The sequence below is a fragment of the Chelonia mydas genome, chromosome 10 (assembly GCF_015237465.2).
Source record: "Chelonia mydas isolate rCheMyd1 chromosome 10, rCheMyd1.pri.v2, whole genome shotgun sequence".
Taxonomy (NCBI): domain Eukaryota; kingdom Metazoa; phylum Chordata; order Testudines; family Cheloniidae; genus Chelonia; species Chelonia mydas.
The window spans coordinates 53,070,847-53,092,386 of NC_051250.2; the positions used below are offsets into that span (position 1 = coordinate 53,070,847).

A 21,540-nucleotide genomic window follows, 5' to 3' on the forward strand; every position below is an offset into this window, starting at 1 on the left:
AGTTATAAGAGATGGAAGAGGACAAAAGAGACAGCAATAGTTATTATGAAGGGCTGGAAACTTACAGAAGTGTAAAATTAGGTTGAAACAGAGAGGAGTTCCACTTTCATGCAGGAAGTGGAGGACCATTTAAAGCTACAGGACAGTTGTGAAACCACTGACAGAGGCTTGCCAGTATTGTCTTGGCAGCAGCTCTATTTCTCCTTACAGAAGTGGGGAATTATTTAAGTCACATCTGGTGTAGATGATAAGTTCTGGGAGGGTGAAGCCTGAGATCATCTTGGGATCACAGAAGGGAACGTACAGAGTTTATGCTATCTCAGTCCTGGGCTTTAGACCATGCTTGTCCCTGAAAGGACAGGAATCAGCTAGCCATTTCTCAACATAAGTTGTGTTATGGGTTCCGTGAAACTAGAAACCAGCTATCGTTTGAAAATGAAAATTATAAATGTTTCAAAAGTCTAGTACTGTTTTATTGTATATCATCATTGTCTAGGAAGCATATAGCACTAGTGCGGTATTACTATCATGGTGGAAGGGTGGCTTGCAGTAGAAGAGGTGATTAAGTGTCTTGCCTATCCATGTATGCCAGGAAAGCTAGCATAGTCCCACATTAGCAGACTGTTTTTACATGGATATGAGTATATAAAGCTGCTTCACCATGATATATATGTATTCATTGTGATCAGACCTGTTTAAATACAAGTCTAGCCTAAGTTCATGTCATTATTGCGCTTATTACACCAATTCATTGAGAGAGGGTAAATCCAGTCAATAAGTTTTATTCTTTTTCCTAGTCAGGTAATATTCCCTCCAAACAACTCAAGTCAAAGAAATCTTCACAAGAGGGGTCCTGCCCCTGCTATGGCTAAATATTACTTTCAAAATACAGCTATTTTACCTGCATTTCAAGTAGCAATTCCCAGGCTTTTCTGTTGGAAGGGTAAAGGCACAATAATGGTGAGAACTCTCTGAAGTTCCAGGATATACAATTAAAGGACTTTTCTTGTTTAGCAAGCCATTATTCTCCCAACACTGTTGTATGAGTCCGAAACTTGGACAACCTATAGACACCACTTGAAAGTCCTTGAGAGGCACCATCAACACTGTCTCCATAAGATTCTGAAGATCAAATGGGAAGACAGGTGCACCAATATTAGGGCTTGGCTACACTTACATTTTATAGCGCTCTAACTTGCTGGCTCAGGGGGGTGAAAAATCACCCCCCTGAGCGCAGCAAGACAGAACTAGTTTAAAGCGCTAGTGTAAACAGGCTCCAAGCGCTCGGAGCTAATCCCCTCGTGGAGGTGGATTACCAGGAGCGCTGGGAGAGCGCGACCACGCTTGCAGCTCAAAGCGCTGCCGTGGGAATGCTCCCGCAACAGCGCTTTGAAGTTTCCAGTGTAGCCATGCCCTAAGTGTTCTGGAAGAGGCAAAGACCACCAGTATCGAGGTAATGGTCATTCGTCAGCAATTCCGCTGGACTGGTCACATTGTCTGGATGCCAGACCATCGCCTCCCAAAACAGGTCCTGTTATCTCAGCTGAAAGAAGGGTACCGTAATGTGGTGGACAATGGAAGCGTTATAAGGACTTGCTGAAGGACAACCTAAAAAAGTGTAATATTGACTTTGACACTTGGGAGACACTTGCCCAGGATCGCTTAAAATGGAGTGAAGTCCTACGTGATGGTCCCCTGCATTTTGAATTTGCTCGTCGACAAGCCGAGGAGGACAAGAGGCGCAGGACGAAGAAGAGACTGGCTCCCAGTCATGGTCAACAGCCTCCTGCTGAGCCTGAAAACATCTGCTCTCATTGTAATAGAACTTGTGGTTCAAGGATTGGCCTTATTAGCCACCTGAGGACCCATAACTCCTATGGAAGATGATCATACTCAGTAACGAGTGATTACCCATCATCATCATATAAGCAAAGCACATCAGTAAGAAAAATAAGATATGTGATGGAGAATGGGTATCTATCTAGATATGATAGAGATATGGGATACAGATTTGAAAGTCTGTAAATAAGATAGATGTAAGTCATTGCAATGTACACATTATCCAAAGAAAAAAAAATGAAGATTATGAAAGTTGTAGCAACATTGTTAGTCATAATGGCTTCTTTTCTAAGCTACCAAAAAAAAAAATCTATGGTGCGTACTCTTCTAAAACTGTGGCAAGGGGCAGTAACAGAGACAGACTATGGTGGATAGTTACAATTCACATTGTAACTTATGAACGTTGGGTTCAGTACTGCTCCCACTGAAATCAGTGAGAATTTTGCTGTTGCTAGGATAGGGCCTAACTTTTTCTGTCTGATAATTTAATACTTTGTTGTCTGAACTGAATGTAATATTTTGTAAAAGAGCTGATAAGAGAAGATACTGAAACACGTTCTAGGTCTAGTGTGAAACTGATCCAACTATTTTACAGGCACTAGGGAAAAAGTGGATTTTAAGAAGTCCAAACAACTTTCTGCCAGTCAAAAGAGAATTGAACTATGACCTTTATGGAGAAGATCATGGGAATTAAGTTTTTCATCTGTCTTAAAGTGAGATAGCATGTGATCTTCAGTGTATGAAGCTAACTGTGAAATGTATTTATTAGAGTTGGTGAAAAAACTAATAATTCAATAAAAGGTACAAATTAATCAAATATCCTCCCCTTTCCCCAAGTTCCCCTTTTCATCCAACTAGTCAAAATATTAATTTCAAATTTAGAAAAAAATATTTTTTAATTTAATGAAATTCTTCCCCTGTTTTGACCAGCTCAAATCTTTGTGTCATCCTAAAAATAATTTAAAATAGTACACAAAAGACAACAAAACTTAAAAAATGGGAGGGCATAGGTGATGTGAAGGGAATTAATTGAATAAAACCAGAGAAATATGATATTGGGACTAATCATCTACTGGCTTATATTTGTTTGTATTATGATCAAGTAAGACTTTCCAATCTGTAACTTCTGTGATTCCATAGTCTTATTATAAGTTACATTGTTAGTAGGTCATAATGAGTGTAAATATAGCAGCATAAATGATCTCTTGGGCCTAAATAGTCTTAATGACTACCCAAGGAACAACCAATTGGTCTGTGATTTTTGTTGCTGATTTGTTGCATGTCATCATGGTCTTTTTGTTGTTTGGATCTAAAAAACAATTATTCCTGAACTGAATGTAGCAGAGCTGTCTCTTGCAACTTGGAGATCACTGGCCAAATCACCTTGACCAGTCTATTTCAGCACTCTAACAAGTGTTACAGCCTCTTGCCTGCTGCAGGTTTGTTCCAAATCGCAGCAGCAATTTCCTCTTCAATTGTATGTCATTTAGCCATGGGCAGAAGGCAAAGGGAGGTACTCAAGCTAAAAGGCATTTGTGATGCAGAGCTGTTTGTTGTTGGTGGATTACTGGTGCTCTTTATTCACATCTGGCTATGCCTTGTGTTTTTCCTAGGTGCTTGGGTCAGTAACAGTACACCTGCATTATTAATTATTATTATTATTTATTAAACTATAAAGAGGAAAAACTGCAACTGAGTTGTCGGAAAGAGTAAGGCCAGATCTACGCTACAGACCTATATTGGTATAATTACTTTGCTCAGGGTGTAAAAAATTCACACCTCTGTGTGACGTAGTTATGTAGACTTAACCCCTCATGTAGACCATGTTATATCAGCAGGAGAGCTTCTCCTGTTGACAAGGCCGCTGCCTCTCAGGAAGGTTAACTACACTGACGGAAGAAGCTCTCATGTTGGTGTAGGAGTGTCTTCACTTAAGTGCTATGGTGTCACAGCTGCATTGTGCGGCTGTCCCGATGCAGCTTGTTAAGCCTTAACTTCACACACAGCTGTGTTCTATGTGAGATGAGCAGTGACTGAAATGCCAGACCCCCACTTAGTTGCTGCACTTGTGCATTGTTCCAGTGTACTTCTCACCCAATAGTGATATCAAACATTGGAGCCATCATTTTCTCATGTGGCATTGTATCTCAGGTAATGATATCACTGCTTCAAGCAGCCATTTACCACTAACTAGTTACGTGATGTCACTCTGTGAAGTACAGTATCCCTTGTGACATTCAGTCTTAGTAGCCCTTACTAGGGTCTCAGGTGAATGAACAAAACGTTTTGCTTAGTGGTATGAAAGGTGGTGACAGATCTACAGAATTAGCATAGTAGGCATCCTTCAGTGTCGAGAGACCAGGGGTATCTGCCCCTGAGAGGTAAAGAATTTACTCAGTTGGTTTTATGGCATCCGCGACTGTGGCTGAAGAGACCCACTCAAGAGAGACAATCTCTGCTGCATCTGTCACATTTAAAGGTAATGTTTTAACCTTTTGGCCTCTGCCTTCTGTGAGCTCTTTTCTCCTCTGCTAAGCTGGACAGCTTCCTCTTGTAACTCCGGAGACCTTAGTTAAGCTCTTGTTTCCAAAGGCTGCGGTCTTGAGTGTGATCTTCCCAGTTGTCCACATCTATGTCCATTCTTTGAGGTCTTGCTTGCACACATCCTTCAAATGCAATTTTGGGCATCCTTTGGGTTTTTCTCCAGATGCCAGTTTGCTGTATAGGATGTTCTTTGTGCCTATCATTCATTCGGCACACATGCCCAAGCCAGTGGAGGCATCTCTGGTTGGGTATTTGCATGCTGGGTATACTGGCCTGCTTGAGCACCTCATTGTTGACTCTGTCCCTCCAGGCTATTCCAAAGATTCGACGAAGGCAATGCATATGAAAGCTGTTGAGCCTCTTTTCCTGATGAGTATAAGGTCCATGTCTCACTCCCCTATAAAAGTGTGCTGATAACACATGAACGATACACACAGATCGTTGTGTGTTTTATTAGTTTGTTGTTCTGCCATACCCTCTCGCTCAGTCTAGACATTGTTGTGGCAGCTTTTCCAATGCGGATGTAAAGTTCCGTTTCAAGTGAAAGGCTGACTGCGATAGTGGACCCCAGTTATGTGAACTCGTTCACTTCAAGTTCATAGTTGATCGTGATGGAGGGTGCTTCCTCAACTCCTTGGCACATTGTTAGTCTTTTTTTAGGCTTATGGTAAGCCCGAAGTCTTGGCAGGCTTTGGAAAAACTGTCCCTTAGGCTTTGAAGATGAGCTTCTGTGTGGGTTGTCGCTGCGTCATCGGCAAAGAGGATGTGTTGGATAAGGGCCTCCTGAGTCTTGGTTTTAGATCTGAGTCTTGCAAGATTGCATAGCTTTCCATCAGATCTTGTGTGCAAGTAGATTCCCTCAGTTGAGGAAACAACAGTTTGTTTCAGTAGCAGGGAGAAGAAGATCCCAAACAGAGTTGGGGCAAGTACTCAGCCTTGCTTAACTCCGCTACGAATCCGGAAAGCCTCAGAGACTGAGCCGTTGTATTGGACTGTGCCATACATGTTTTCATGAAAGGATCGAAATCACGCTTAGGAGCTTGTGGGGATATCCAGTTTTTTCTAGAAGCGCGAATAGTCCACATCTACTGACAAAGTCAAAAGCCTTTGTGATATCGACGAAGGCTATGCAAAGGGGCTTTTTTTGTTCTCTGCATTTCTCTTGTAGTTGTCTCAGCGAGAAGATCATGTCGATAGTAGACCTTTCAGCTCTGAAGCTGCACTGTGATTCAGGATAAATTCTGTCTGCAAGGGTCTCAAGTCTGTTCAGGACAACTTGGGCAAAACCTTTTCCCATAATACTAGGAAAGGAAATACCACGATAGTTGTTAGTCATTCCTGTACCCTTGTTTTTATAGAGAGTGATGATGTTGACATCTCTCATTTCTTTCCAGCACAGGCAGAGCAACTCATGAAGATGTTTTTCATGAAGAATTAGCATAGACACCCAGGATAAAGTCCTGGCCCTATTGAAGTCAATGGCAAAACTCCCATTGACTTCAGTAAGGCCGGATTCGACCTCTAGACTTCATCTGTGAACAAAGACAGTGCAGGCTCCCCCACCCACACAGGCCATGAAGGATGTTTGAGGTCTCCAAGTGACATCAGAATTACTTTGCTGCAAATTAGAACTGGGCAAAGAAGTTCTGCAAGTTCCCAGAAATAGCAGGTTCCCAGAAAAATGCATTTTTTGGGTCACTGAAACTACTCATGAATTTGGGTCGAATTTAGCAAATAGTTTCAGATGGAAAGAGAGAAAAATTGGAAATGTTGAAACATTTTGACATTTCCAAAACAAAACAAGTATTTTCTTTAAAAATTTAATTGTTTCAAAATTTTTTTGCAAATATGTTTTTAAAACGGGAAAACCACCTACCAAAAAAAAGAACTAATTTTGGTTAATCAAACAAAACATTTAGTTCAACTTGAAACAATATTGTTTGTTTGTTTTCACTGAAATGAAAAATCAATCAGTTTTGGTGCAAATTGAAATAATTTTTTTTAGTTTGGGCCCTGGAACAAAAGATCCATTATTTATTCATTCATTTCTACTAAAAACTACTTTAGAGCCTTACCCCCAAAAGGGAAGGTTGCAGTGAGGGCAATAATTGAGTGTCAAGAGATGGTTTCTTGAGCAGGGATATAACAAATGTTCATGTGATTGAACCTGGCACCCAGCCTGTCAGTGAGGGACTCATCAATAATCTCAGCAGACAGACTCAGTATCTTCTGCTGGATTTTATTGCCCACTGGTGCTAAGAGTCCAATATGCTGCTAGCAGCCTAAATTTCCCTTCACACAAAGAGAACTTCAGGGAGCAAGACTCCTCAAAACTCAACCTAGATGAGGATTGTATTTCTCCCCTAGAAGGTGGTTTTGCCATTATAGAGGCAGTCAACCTGGTATGAATCCCATTGATTTTGTCTGCAAAGTAGATTGTCAGTTCCTCACAGGGTAAAACATTCAATACTGCTCCTGAGCTAAAGCAGCCTAAATATTCCAGATCACCTGCTAGTTGGAGTTACGCAGATGTTTTGGTGCAAGAGAAGACATCTTTCTTCAATTCCACCAGAGCCTCAACATAGGACGTCCACAATAACATTTGGAGGCTAATGAACCAACATTGTGCTCTGCCCTCCAGTGCACGTACCTGTGTCCAGGAGCACCTGTCTTTTTCTCTTTCTAAGACCTCGACCAGTTTTGAAACTCACCCACATTTCTCTGCTACAAGTCTTTATTGCTGGTGGAAAGGTGGGACACGATCACTTTATAAACTCAGCTGTACTCTCATCCTTCCATACTAGTGCCACGTATGCCCTAAATGCAAATATTCACAAAAATTCTAGGCCATGCCCATTGCAGCCATGATCACACTCAGCACTTTAAATCTGAAAGCACTGTGCAAACATTAACTAATTAATCCAAAGGAGATAGAAGGCTTGGTAGGGAGCTCTTATCTGTCAACAAGAGAGCATGTCTGAGGAACTGCCCCTTATCAGCAGCTACTGATCTAACCCATGCTGTCTGGGTGGCTAATCAGGCAGATTGGTGATATCCAAAACCGTTAATCACCCTCGGACAGCTTCCTGCTTTCTTCCCCTCCCCGCTATTGCTCCAGTAACTTGGCATCATTTGAAAAATGCCAGTCACGCCAGGCTGCGAATTCCCAAGGTGGCCAGAATGAATATTTCAAATCAAATCTCAAGGATTTTATTTGATTGGCAGCAGAAATAAATCTGGCCTTCTTTTTACACCTGGGGGGAGGAGTTAGGCAGAATTTGGTGATGGTCAAGCTTACTTTTTGTTCATTCAAATGCTGCAGTGATGGGTGACAAATACAAAAATCTAGATACGTTTTACAGTGGTGAACTGCTTTTAAAACTGAAACAGTTGCTGCTCCGCTGGATTTCTTTTCTGGGACACAGATACCAACTGTTTTTTACATATCCGTGTTTCCAGAGAAAAGGTGCTTGCTGTTTAATGGGCACTGGTATGTTGTTGATATAGCTTTCAAAGCTTGGTGAATGCTGTGATTTTTTTGCAGCGGAGTGAGTAAAGCCTTTATCACATCACAAAAGGGGATGTAGCACATTCAGTGGTGAACTTTTGCAATTAACAGGGCCAAATGCTGAACTGCAGCTGCAGCTGAGGTGCCTTTGTCCTGTTAGCAGACTTAGAGTAGAAAATCATTAAAGTCTCACTTATCTGTTGATGTAGCTCTCAGCAGCCTGATGCCTTCTGCCACCTTTCCTGATAATGGTTGCTTTGAAGTTGAGTACAAGTGTGAATTTATTGTTTTGTAAAGACTGGATTCCAGAACAGGTCATAAATTACCTTGTTAGACAAAGGCTTCTGGGTAAACGGTAATGCATTGAAATCCTTCAGTGTGTGATTATCCTAACACATTTCTAGCATGGCAAATAATTGGCCAAAATTATACATTGGCAGGTTCCTTGATGGCAGCATGAAATAGGTTAGGGTTTGAAATTCCTCGTGCATACTCTCTCCTGGGAGCATAAAGTGAAATGGAGCTGTAGTAAATTCTCAGCACTGGTGTAGAAATGCACATAGTAACAGATCCAGATGATCATTCATATTTTGAAGCCACAGGAAATGGGAGCATTTAGTTGTTTTTTTATAATATCTAAATCCTTTTTAGTTCCTTCTTTTAAAAGGTAAGCTTTAGTATTTGTAAAAATGCCAGAGGCCAAACTGTGTCATACACAGCAGTAAGTGGCTTGGAGGTGAAATAGAATAGGAGAGTAAGGGCATGTCTTGGCTCTGCATAAATTGAACATATCCTGAGGATCATTTGGCACAGTGAAGAAATGGGACAGAGCTGCTCCACAGTTGCAGTGGGGATTCTCAGGGAGGCTGCAGGATTTCACAGAAATAAGGTTCCTGTTATAAAATCAAATCCACTCCCTTAATACTGTTGGTGTGGGGGGGAAAGGGTTGAAAAAGTGAGTCTTGCATTTGGTCAGGAAAGTGGTGAGATTTGTTCCACCAACACTGTTTTTTGAGGGAAATTTTGGTTTTCAACTAAAGACAGATTTCCATGAAAAGTGTCTGCTTTCCTTGGAAAAGGTTGACTTTCATTTTAAAAAAAAAAAAACCCAAACACCAGAAACATTCAGAAATGCTGCAGCTCATGGGACTTGTTGTTCAGTTGCCTCATGCCCGTCTTCTCTATGAACCAGGTTTATCAGCCAGACTACATCTCACATGCTACACTGTTAGTGACCAGGAACTGTCATGGTGCACCATTGTTCTTCAGCAAGAGGGGAAACTGGGGTGCATCACAGGATATGTAGTCTGGTCAGGAAGCCCAACCCACACCAGAGAATGAGAGCGTGAGTCACCCAAATTACAATTCCCATAAAGCACTGCAGTGGCACTTGCAAATCGAAGTTTTCAGTTGGAAGATTTTGGATGAAACAGTTTTGGGCTTTGATTTTTTTTTTTTTTTTTTTTTTTTTTTTGCTAAAAAATAGAATTTTTTCCATGGGGGAGGTGCATTTTCTGACCAGCTGTAAATTGTCATTCTTAGGCCTGGTGTAAACTGAGGATTTGCCCCAAATTATAGCCCATTGTTGCTACACCAGCGAAAACAGCATCTTTGTTTATGCTAAGGGTTAGGTGGGAGCAACTCTACCAGTGGCTGTTGTTGAGGCAATTCCTCCCTTTGAGACAAAGCTAGATTTATAAAGGTATTTAGGCACCTAAAAATGCACATAGACACCTACTTAATGGGATTTTTAAAAGCACATAGACACCTAACTCCCTTTGAAATCAGTTTGCTGTATGTCTGTATAATGCCTAGTATAATGAGGTTCCATTCTTGTGGAGGCCTCTGGGCACTACTGCAATGTAAATAATATTTTGAATCTTTTCTAATAAAATCTTAAGAGAAAAAGTTGGAATGAAAAATGTCGAACCTGAGAAATAGCTGGATAATCACCAGCCCAGGGATACCAGGCAATCTGTGAAAACACTGTATATATCTGCATCAATAAATTGAGACTGAATTATTTTTACTCTTTGGCTAGTGGGCGGCTGTCCAGTATAAAAAGCCTTTTAAAGCCTTTCTGATGTATTGCCTTGAATTGCTGCTATGTGCCAACATGCTGTGATGTCCCAGAACGAGATACATCTTGATGTATGTGTCACACACACTGAGAAATTGAAAAATAAAAGATTAGATCAAATTCTCTTTGCCAGTTTGATTTGTGCCTCATTCATACTTTTGACAGATAATTAGCAGGTCAGGTGCAGTACATTTGAGGAGCAAAGGATCTTATAACCTGTGGATAGTTATAGTGGAGTTTGCTATAGATGGCAGAATACATTGTTAAAAGAAATTGGAAAAGTTAGATTGCTAGGACTTTGACACTTCTGAAAAGAGATCATAGAAAAGGTTTGAAATTTGCTTTAAGGCAGGACCTAACAAATGGTTATGCAATTGTATAGTACAGCATGTGGGATGAAGTGGTAATTTTGTTTTATCTGCAGAAAGACAAACTATTTTAGAGCATCATGGGACTCTGTATCATTAGAGGGGGTTAGACTAGGGTAGTGTAAACAAAATGCAAAAGACATTAATGAGGCACATATTGAAATGCTTGTTTCCTCCTGGGAAGGTTCACAAGGTCCTGAAAAGAGCTATGAATGGGTTTGCCAAATCATTTGCTGTCACACTTCTTTTTAGTGGTGGTCTTTGTCTCGAACACATTTTGCTTAAACAAAACACCCTTTATCTTATTAAATTGCTGATCACTCATGTTGTTGTCAGTGATGTACAAAATATAGAAAAAGATGCAGTCCCTGCCTCAAGTAGCCTGGACTCTGTTAGGAGCTCATAATCTAAGTGAGAGAGAGAACTACCTGATACATACTATAAAGCCTGGCTTAGATAAGAGATGAAGCGGAAAAACCCAATAAATTGTTTTGTTAATTCTTGAATCAACAGAAGCTTTTGCTTCTGCCTCTAGATTTTCTCCTCTAAGAGGTTACCAACCTTTTATCTCGGAAAGCTAATGAGACCCAATTGGTCCAGCTGTCTAGCTGAGTCAGGAGAGTAGCTCTTCAACTCCATATAGCTCTTGATGCTTCACCTCCTTGTAGAAACAGGGATAGGATGTTGCAGATGTAAAAAGTTCTCTTTCCTCCCTGTGCTTCACCGTGGGTCCTACAGCATGGCTGTTTTGTTGAAGTGAATTCTATTTTCAACACTACATTTCTACAAATGAAACAGATCTTGGTTATTATTTGATCAGTAGAAAATTACATCTTGTTTCCTGTAAGGGTCTCTGGGAAAATCTGTCCTTCTTGACTGACCTGTGTAATGGACCCTGACACACAACCACAGATGTAAGTGTAGCAATTCTAGATACAAATTTTGCAACTGACTGATGAGTACAATGGTTAGAATCAAAGCCCCAGACTACGAATTTTGGGGTGTCCCATCTGGATCCATGTTTTGTAACTATTGTGATACAGCATGACCAGAAGGCAGCAGGATAGTGATAGAGGAGAGATATGTAAGTCCCAGGATGAGGAGAAGCCTTATTCCCTGTAGAGGGAAGAAAGGTTTCTATAGATTAATTAAAAGCACCTGAAGCCAATTAGAGCACCTGAAGCTAGTCACCTGATAAAAACCCCCTGCTTCAATCAGCTAGGGGAAGGAGATGGAGCAGAGAGCAGTTTGAAGGAGTTGAAGTAGAGGAGAGTTTGGAGAAGTGCCATGGCTGGCTAGAAGACCAAGACCCTAGGTAAAGAGACACCTGGCTTGTGCAGAGAGAGAGGGCAGGAAGCCCCACAAGCTGAAGAGCAGGAGAGGGAAGTAGCCCAGGGGAAAGAAGCACTAGTTCAAGTGGCTTACCACTATCCCTCGGGCCCCTGGGCTGGGACCCGGAGTAGAGGGCGGGCCCGGGTCCCTCCCTCTCCACTACCCTTCTCTGGGTTACTAGTGGGACAGTAAATACCCTAGTTCAGGGGCAGGAAACTGCACCCTGAAAACCCCCTCCCCCCAAGAAGAGGAAGCATGGGACCCATCATAATCATACTGGCAATTTGCCACACTATGTTAAATCAATTATCTTTTCACAGATATAAGTAATAGGGAACTATTAATACTAGAATCTGATGGTGTATGTTTCATCCATTGTGTGTGATAGCCAAGCCTCAGAAGAACTTTTACCATATTTAAAAACAACAACAACCAAAAACTTACCTAAGTTTTTGTGAGGACCCTCTACATACAGCCATCATAGTAAAGAGAAGGTTCAAGAGAGTGTCTGATTATGTAGCATACAGAAGGATATCAAGAACACACAGGTCTGATTCTCCTTTCACTTGCACTGCTTTTTTCCTCCACTGACTGTACTAGAATTACTCCTTATTTACACCAGTATGACGGGAGGACCTGGTCCACTATGCTTTAGTAATTCCATTGACTACCACTTCAAAACCCTGAGAAAAGCATGCTAGTACAGTGGAGTCCCTGGATATATGTGAATATAACTGGTCATATTTCAAGCCAAAATAGTCAGATAGTTTGTGAACTTCCCTAGGAATCTTGCTGAGGATGTATGTAATCCAGATAAGCAGGACAAAGGAAAATTGTGTTTCTTGCATTGTATTAAGATTGGGGTGCCAGGGCAAATGGCAGAGGATTTCTTCATTTCATAAATGAAAATCCCATATTCACAATGAGTTATTGATGTTCTGAGGTGATGAATTATAAAGGTGTGAAAAAAATGAAGCTCAATTGAAGTCCTCTTCCAAAACCTGATAGATGAGCTGGACTTAGTGTTGCGTGCAAGTTGTGCAGTAGGTATGAGAGAAAGGTAGATTTCAGTCTTGCAAACAAAACTGTAATATGATGGAAAAGTACAAAGCTCTGACGATTCCTTGTAGTGAAATATTCCTCCCTAGTCAAGATATCGGCTGTGATTCTGTATGATGCCTCTGGGATTATCTCACCTCAGGTTTAATGTGATCATTTTTTTTCTTTAAATAGGAATAAAATGACAATTATATATAGTCTATGTACCATCAGTCCTTTAGAACTGCTTCTTAAACACAAACACAGAAATGATAGAATAAAGAAAAATGTGTAGTATATTTAAACTATGTCAGATTATGAAAACTCACTTTTTTGGGGGGTGGGGGGGAACAGGATGGTCTACTAGTTAGAGCAGAAACTTGGCAATCAGGCCTCCAAGTTTCTTTTCAACTCAATTAACCTTTCTTAGACTAGCGTTTGGGCTTAACTACCAGTGAAGTGGGCCCAGTAACAAAACATACTTAGAGGGATATTGGAAGGCTTAATGAATGCTCGTAAAGCACTTTAAAGCTGAGTTCATCAAGGGAGCCATATGGCTCTGCTAAATTGTGTTAAATTGTCAGCGAACTGTTTGAGGTTTTTAACCTAAAATTGTTCTCCGTCACGTTTACTGTGCACTAATTATAGGTTTAATTTTGAAAGAAATTGCTGCTACTCTGTTTGATCTTGCTGATTGCTGCAGGTATTCAGAAGGTAAAACTGAGGTCATGTCAGGTCATGGTGTTGCTGTTTGTCAATATTTTTGTTGAAAATTAGAGGAGCCCTAACATTCTGTCTAGCTATTTGCATGATGAATGTTAGTAATAATGAAACTACTGAGCTACTGAAGCAAAATAGCCATGTCAGTACATGCCAGACACTTATTGCCTAGTTTGGTGAGCCTTGGTTTACTCCAGGTTTAGTCTTTGAACTTTCATGTGTTTTTGAAGACTTTATTATGTCCAGCTTGTTCAAGATATATCACATGAGAGTGAGGAACCGGTTCCTATAACACCTGAGCTCCTGAGAATGAGTTCCCTCACATTAAAGTAGAAAACCCTCCCAAGCTGGGCATGAAACAGGTTTGAAAATGTCTCTAAGCCAGAACTGTTTTTCTTGAACTTCTGTAGCGCTTGAGGTTCAAAAAGATTTGGGCTCAGATGAGGTGGTTTTCTAATGGATAGCTCTCGCCACAAACCCCTAGGTAAGATTTAGGTTTGCACACCTCTGTTTAGGTTCACATGTGGGGGTGTCACATTTTCATTTCTGAGGATTTATTAGAGTGGAAAATAGGACTAAAGGGCACTAACAGAAAAATATCCTGCAACTTGACTCTGGAGTCTTTACCTCAGTATGTATGGTTTGAACTCAAAGTCTCAGGATGGTCCTGGCTGTTCAAACAGACCTACAAAATCTGTATCCAGCTGCAAGTTTGTCTTTATGACAAAATTTGAGTGGACCACTGCTGGCTGGTGAATATAGGTGTGACTCAAATAATACTTTTAAGATAGTTCTTCTACCCAAATTTCTTTGTGTATTCAAGAGTTTACCAATGCACAACAGGCATTGGGCCCAAATTAAGGTGTGGTGTAACCTGGTGCAACTCCCATTTTCGCTCATAATTCATTTATGAAACTGGACTGAATTGGGTCCAAAGCCTGTCTTATGTTAGATATAAATATGCGTATATTGGAATATTAAACATAGAGGACTAGTCCTCTGTTAGTTCTGCCTGCCATGAAGGGAGGGCTTGACTATCCTATCTCTAAGATGTTAGTTTAGAGCTGTCAGTCCTCCTGCTGCCTAGATACAGGGTCATAAAGAGATCTTGTTTCCAAAGACAGTAAGTTCATTACTAATACCTGAGAGAGCCAGTGTCTTCTCTATGGCAACATAATGTATGTACAGATAACAGGTAGTGAAGCAAACCACATAGTTTTACTATATGGTACAAAACTAAGTGTTCACATACCGTGGTGATGGGTGCAATGTAAATAGACCAAATATCTATAGACTTTGAATAACTGAGAAATATAGAGAAATGAGCTATCTCCATATAAGGCCCTCATTGCTGTAGTATCCAATCATTAATAGATTTTTATCCTAACAACACTTCAGTGAGGTGGAGAAGTACTACCCCATTTTATAGATGAGACATAGAGTAGATCAAATGACTGGCTCAAGGTCACACAGGAAGTCTGTGACTGAGCCAGAAGTGAATCCAAATCTCTTGAGTCCCAGTCTGGTGCCCTCTCTATTCTTCCCACCTCCACGAGCTACATATAAAAATGCTGCAACATGGAAAATGTCTGTCTGATAAAGCTTCTCTTAGCTCCTTTTGTGGAGGGCCTGAGGTCTGTCAGTCCCGTGGGTTTGTGGCATGTGATAGGATTAGGGGACCAATTCAGTACAGTGGAGGATAGAGCTAGGTGAACTCTTTGTAGTGAATAAGGAATCCATCTATTTTAACCCTTCTGTCTATTGGCCATTTATCAACCAATGGGGTGCAATTTTTACTAATTTGCTGGATACTCAAGATTACTTTACTGTCCTAGGCTAACACTCCAGCCTATGGATTGGTTGCAAACTGTTTGCTGTCATTGATGCTTCAAGAGTTTGATATTTGTGCTGTCTAGTTGGCCAAGTCAGTCATATGGTATTGATTCTGATTCTTGATAGGATGACTCACTTTTTTCTTTACCCCCAGGGGTCTGCAATGATATTTTCAGTGCTGCCCTGTCTCTGGCATTATCCTGGGGGAAGACACTTCCGGAGAGCTCCACTGGTGGAGACAGCTGTGGGGTTGGACTGAAATCCATAGCCAGGGCTTGCCCAAATTTTAGGGCTGTACTGACTGGCTAAGAGCCCACCCTGTGGAGGGGAGCTTGTCATAAGAAGCTGGCATAATCCAGGGCTGCATTTTTCTCTCTCTTTATGAGATTATAGAAGAATAACATTGTTAAACAATGTAAACTTCATATTGGGCCAAATTCTGTCTGGCTTTTCCACTATACAGAACAGGGAAAATACCTGTGAGATTCATTTCTTGTACCCTGATCCTGGCTCTCCCCCCATCTTACACACACCCAAGCCCACAGGCCCTCCACACATTGAGCTAAGAGGAGCTTTATCAGATGTAGCATTGTGGGGTGCCCATGGGCTTAAAAGCCCACCTGCAGCTACAGCACATGCATCTCAGACTCAGTTTATTTCTTCCGGGTAGCTATTTCGAGGCTCGTGGTTGGTCAGAACATAAGGGTAAATTAATGGTGTGAAAGCAGCAACAGCCGGCATTTGTTTGGAGGTGAAAGTAGAATATATCCAAACTTTGCTCTAAATAATTGTTGTTTTTTCCAGTAGCCAAGAGCTCTCCTATTACAGGACCCTATTTTCTGCTATGATGGGCATGGAACTGCTATTGAAGCAAGCTGCGGTTTCCTTGTGCTCCCTCTCTGTCTGTATCCATCTGTTGTCCTTAGTCTTGTACTGAGCGTGTAAGCTCTTTGGGGTCCTGGGCCATGGCCAGGACTTCTAGGCACTACGAATAATTAGATTTTTTTAAAAAAAATTATCTGCTTCTGCTAATCTGGTATTGCCATTGAGAATGATCCAAGTCCAGCACTCTGTTTTATACTACTTCTATTTTATTTTGGCCATGTTAATCAGCTTTCCTAAACCTCCTATTAAATTTTCACCCCCAGATTTAAGATCTATTTTATATACTATGATCACAAGTGATAGGATGCAACCACAGTAATTTTACCTGTGATCCCACTTGCAAAGGATGTGTTATGTCTGAGATAAGGCACAATCTCAGAGAGCTGTTGTAAGACTGTGCTTGGCTCCAAAATTTTCTAGCCTATTGTTGGGTAAATAACATTTAGTATGACCTTCTTCTGAGTGTTGTTTATTGGCCAATATGTTTCATGCCTCATTTGCCCTCAAAGTCGCATTTTTGTTCATCAGAGTACTTGCTGTGGTGAGGTGCAGGTACATACACATGTGCACTGAATATGTTGAACCAGATAAAATCTTTACTCCCCCTATCATGTTCGCTGAAAAAGTATTAATTTTTAATTTTGCCTACTTATTGCATTTTATACTAGTTCTTCAGGGGGAAGAAATGACATTACTGAGATGTTCAGGTCATTACCTGCTCTGTTAAAACCTTCTAATTACATTGAGGCAAATTCTTTGTGGTTTGTCTCTGACCTGGCACTTGATACCGGTTATCATGCATGCTGATGGGTTCCTTCTGCAGGTGCCCATTTTTCATGAGAGTCGGCTGCTCTGTCATGCTGTCTCAGCAGGCAGAAACTCCTGCATGAGGCTTTTTCTCACCGCAATTAATGAGCTGCAATGTAACGTAATTATGAAATTCAAAATGAGGTCGTCTGATGTAGAAACTGGTGTTTCATATTAATTTTTGTTCTGCCTAGAACATCTGCTCTTAAACTTATGCAGCATTCTCTTTCCCTGCTTTGCTATTTCCTTACATATTCTGTGCCCTGTCCTTTGAAACATAGTGAGAATTAATCCTGTATGTTTCAACTGACAGCCGGTGAGCTGTGATGGAGTTTTCATTTAATTACCCCAGACATGTCTTCTGAGGAATTGGCAACTGTTCAGGAGATGAGTCTGAAAACATGGATTGCTTCAGCCTCTTGCCTAGATATAGTAATGGTGATTTAAATCGTATTGTATCTGTATTTTGCTCTCTACATGTATGGAACAGTACCGATTATTTTTATTACCACTACTAATGGACTAGCACTAGCACTAACAGCTCAGAGTGACAGGAAGACTTCAGGTTTGACTCCTGAGGGTTAAGGGAGTGCACTGATCTCCCCCATCTTAATCCTGGCTCTGCCACTGGCTTACTCTGTGGGCTTCTGCGAGTCACTGCACTTTCTCTCTCTGTCTCCCCATCTATAAAATGTGGATAATATTTACCCACCTCTCCATCTCTGTGGGTGTTCTGAGTGGAGCTGGTCAACATTTTTTGGCCAAAACTTTTTCCCGACCAAAAAATATAGATCCGTGCCGACTGAAACATTTCATAAATTCATCAGATTGTTTGGGCTGGAAAAAAAACCTTAAAAAAAAATCCAAAAACATTGTAGCTGTCAATAGATTTTAAGAAATGGATAAAATGGGAGAGCTTGTTGTGCAGCTGCTAATTGGTGTGTAGCACTGGGGGGGGGGGGTGGTTCTCTGAGTAACACCTCCTAATTTCTAAAGAAATAGAATACTTTCTCTTTCTTCAGACCCTACACTGGAGGTGAAATCCTAGCCCTATAAGGATCACTGAGGCCAGAATTTCATCCCAGATGTACAGTTCCTAGATCTATATGGAAATACCTATTTTTCCCTTCTCTTGGTTTTCATATTTACATAGCTGTACTTTTTAGCCACTGTGTAAATGCTGCTGATTAACCGTATTTATTTATAGTTTATTTGACTGAATCTGTGTGAGAGAGAAGCATTTGCTTTGCAAGACTGGAGAGTTCAATGGACTTGTACAATGCATGCAATTATTTACTTAACAGAAACATAACCAAACAATTTTGAAAAACTGAAAACTTAGCACTGATTTCAAGCATGATAAAATTGTTGTATGCAAAGAACCACTACATTAGAAATTTGCCTAATGGATTATCGGATCACAGTACCTGCCCTCCCCTTCAAAACTTAAGCCCATAGAAAATTCCAGATTTCTCATTAAAAATGTGTTGGAGAGTGTTAGCTTTTATGGTACTTACTTACTGACTCTGTCCCTGTTCTGGAAAGCAAATGCACATGGGTGGACAGTAGCACCTGCATTGATCCCTCTTAGTTTACAGGAGTGGAGCCTTTCATAGAACCTGTAGCAACAGACCAAAGATAGCACAGAACTCATGGTCTTGCCCTTTGTAACAACTCACCTGGCCAAGACATCCAGCTAGCCAGTACAGAAATATTCATCCCATTGTACTTCTGTTTCATTGTTGAAAATGATGAACTGAGAAATAGTAGCTTTATTTTACAGAGTGCTTGATAACATAAGCCACTGTTAGAATACCAGCATCTTTAAAATAAAGTCACTGATTCTAGTGTCATCACTTCTACTGATGCCACTACAGTGCTTTACTACTCAATGAAAGTGTATATCGTTCACTTTGCTTGTGCATTAGCTTATATATCCGTACCATAAATACCAGCTTCTATTAAAATGACTAGAAAGAAACAAATGGAAAAATACTGAAAGCCCTTTCTTATTATTTTAATTATTTTTTAAAGATGGTTATATACATTCAAGCAATATGCGGATATATTATAAAGCTTGCATAGAGAGGGGAAGAGCTGCATGAAATACCCATTGCAAATTTGAAAACTCTTCAAATTTTCTGGGTTTGAGCTTCCATGAAAATGTGGCAATTCCTGTTAAAGTGTTTGTAGCAGTGAAAATTTAATTTAAATATGGAAAGAAAACTAATTACTTGATCTGAATGACCATGGAAATTTCAGAACACAATTTTGTGTATAGTTTACAATGGTTAGTTTAGTTTGTGTATTTGTGTATTTTGTGTTTTAGTTTCAAGCAGTTCTCTAGAGTACATCACATGATTTGGGTCACATTATTTCAACAGGATCCCTGATTGGCTGAGCCTACTCTGTGAATGCTTATCTCGATCATATTTTATACCTGTAAGGTTCCCAAGCTATCACTTTCCCCTCTACTTGAAGTTGGTTTTCAGTGCACTTTGATCATGTAGTTTTGCAATGTATGGTATATGAAGCTTTGAGTTTGATGAAGAACTGATTTACTCTGTGCTTTTATACATAGGTTTACAATGTAGAGGATGATGTACTGAGTACTTTTATATGTATGAGGGGACTGGTTTATTATATGTAATTTTGCTATGGTAATTCTGTGGTTCACATTTTATTTTTTAATTATCCCTTTAATCTTAGAAGCTAGGAAAGCATTATTTTAAAGGGGTAAAGGAAAGCAGTATTTTAAATATAAACTTAATATTTTAGTCTACATTAATATGAAATATTCTATATTTCTTTAGGCCATGGTGAATTCTAAATTAAAACCACTTTGTAGTCTTCCATCTTTAGTTTTATGGCCACTTTTTGAAATAAAATCACTTAAAAATAAAAATGTCTCATAAAAATCCTTATAAAATTCATCTCAGAATTATTTTTATTGCTATCCTTTAATGTTTTTATTTTTATAAATAGAAATGCTGACAAGCCCTTAACTATAGTGGTGCTAGTAGGTTTTATGCGGCAACCAAAAATAGCTTTCTAATTATAAGTGGGAGGTTGCCCCTGAAGCACCCTCTAGCCTAGCTAGGGCGCAGATTCCAGAAAGAGCCTAAATAGTCCTTTGGTAAAGGCATGCAGACTATTAGGTATGTAGTAATCCAAACTGATGAAATTAGCCTAGGGTTGTTTAAAAGCAGGTGCTGAGAACAGGAGCATCAGTTAAAGTGCTGTATGGCCAGAATGATTTATAATGTAAGATTTAACTGCAGGGGGGAGGGATCTTATCCCAAGTCAGATTTAAAAAAAAAAAAAAAAAAAAAGAGTGGCCACAATAAAGCATATTTTAAACGGTAGTAGTTTAGACTCACCTGCCACTGAATATTCATTTGCTGTCTTTCTCCTACTAATATTTTGCACTGCCTAGTGGTGTTGTACCCACACAAAGGGCCATATTCTGTGTTCCCTGCTAGCTTTTTATAATGCTGAGTCTGGAATGACCTTTAAAAAGCCAGATAATATTTTATTTACCTTTTTTCTCCCATATACTGTTAAATGTTAATGAAGGTAAGAGATCCAGATCCTTGCTAATAAAACATTTTAATTGACTTAAGTGTAACCATAACAGTAAATTGGCTACTTTTTACACTTTTAAAGCTCTTAAGTAGTGGTGCCCCCTCCGCCCCCCCAATCTGTAGACATAGGTTTGCTACAAAGTTCCACCTTTCTTTTGTTTCCTGCTGATTCAACATCTTCAGTAGTGCATCCTGTGACAGAGGAGTAAATGACTTGGGCACCAATGTCCCCAGACTTGTTGGAACTGACCCCTATGAAATGAGCAGAGTTGGGCTGTAATGGCTGAATTCTGAGTGGAGGTATAGGGTGATAGGTATAGGGTGATACTTCCCAAAGTAAAAACAGGACACCACTTGGTATTGCTGCTCACCTGAGCCTACCCCTTCTTCCTGCCCCCCCTCCCCCTCCCCAGTGTGAGGGGCTGGCCTGAGTCACCTGGCATTGCAGCTCACCTGAGCCCCATGCCGCTCCACAACTAGAGTTGCCACTTGCCCCCCTGCACATTCCTCTCGCCCCCCCCAGGAGAGGACACCCCATTTTTTTTTTTTCAAAACTGGGCATTTGTTCCTTTTGCTCTTGCCAACTGATGATCACAAATGCTCACTTTTGCCCCGCTTCCCCCCCCCCCCCCCCCCGAAAAAAAAAAGTCAGGACGTCCGGGGCAGGACTTAAAAAGGGCACTATCTGTCCTGATCAAAATGAGATGTATGGTCACCCTAGGTGCATGGCATCTGGGAGTTAATGCTTCCAAACTCTGTTACAGGTGGATTTTTCAAAGTACACACAGGTGTATTTCAGATTAGAATCCATCCCCTCTGTATTTGTTGGGGTGGCTATGGGATTCAGTCAGGGATTTCATTCAGCCTGAACTTAATTCCACTGGTGATTTTGACTCTCAGTATTTTATTGAGAAGTCCCCTTTAGATAGCAATGGGTCAAATCCTTCATCCCTTATTCAGGCAACTCTTCTCTAGACCTGACTAAAGGGAGACAGTGCACAG

The 21,540-nt window shown here is 40.5% G+C and overlaps 1 long non-coding RNA gene across 2 annotated transcripts in view; it reads left to right on the plus strand.

Annotated features, from left to right (window-relative positions):
* The window catches only part of LOC122462122, a 130,366-nt gene that overhangs the window by 63,713 nt on the left and 45,113 nt on the right, over positions 1–21,540 (plus strand). The window contains exon 3 of one of the 2 annotated variants that reach the window (XR_006284481.1): positions 2,435–2,645. The exons of the other annotated variant lie outside the window; for it this stretch is intronic. This is a non-coding gene — a long non-coding RNA (uncharacterized LOC122462122). Of the gene's footprint in view, positions 1–2,434; positions 2,646–21,540 lie in introns of those variants that run through there. 2 annotated transcript variants of the gene reach the window in all.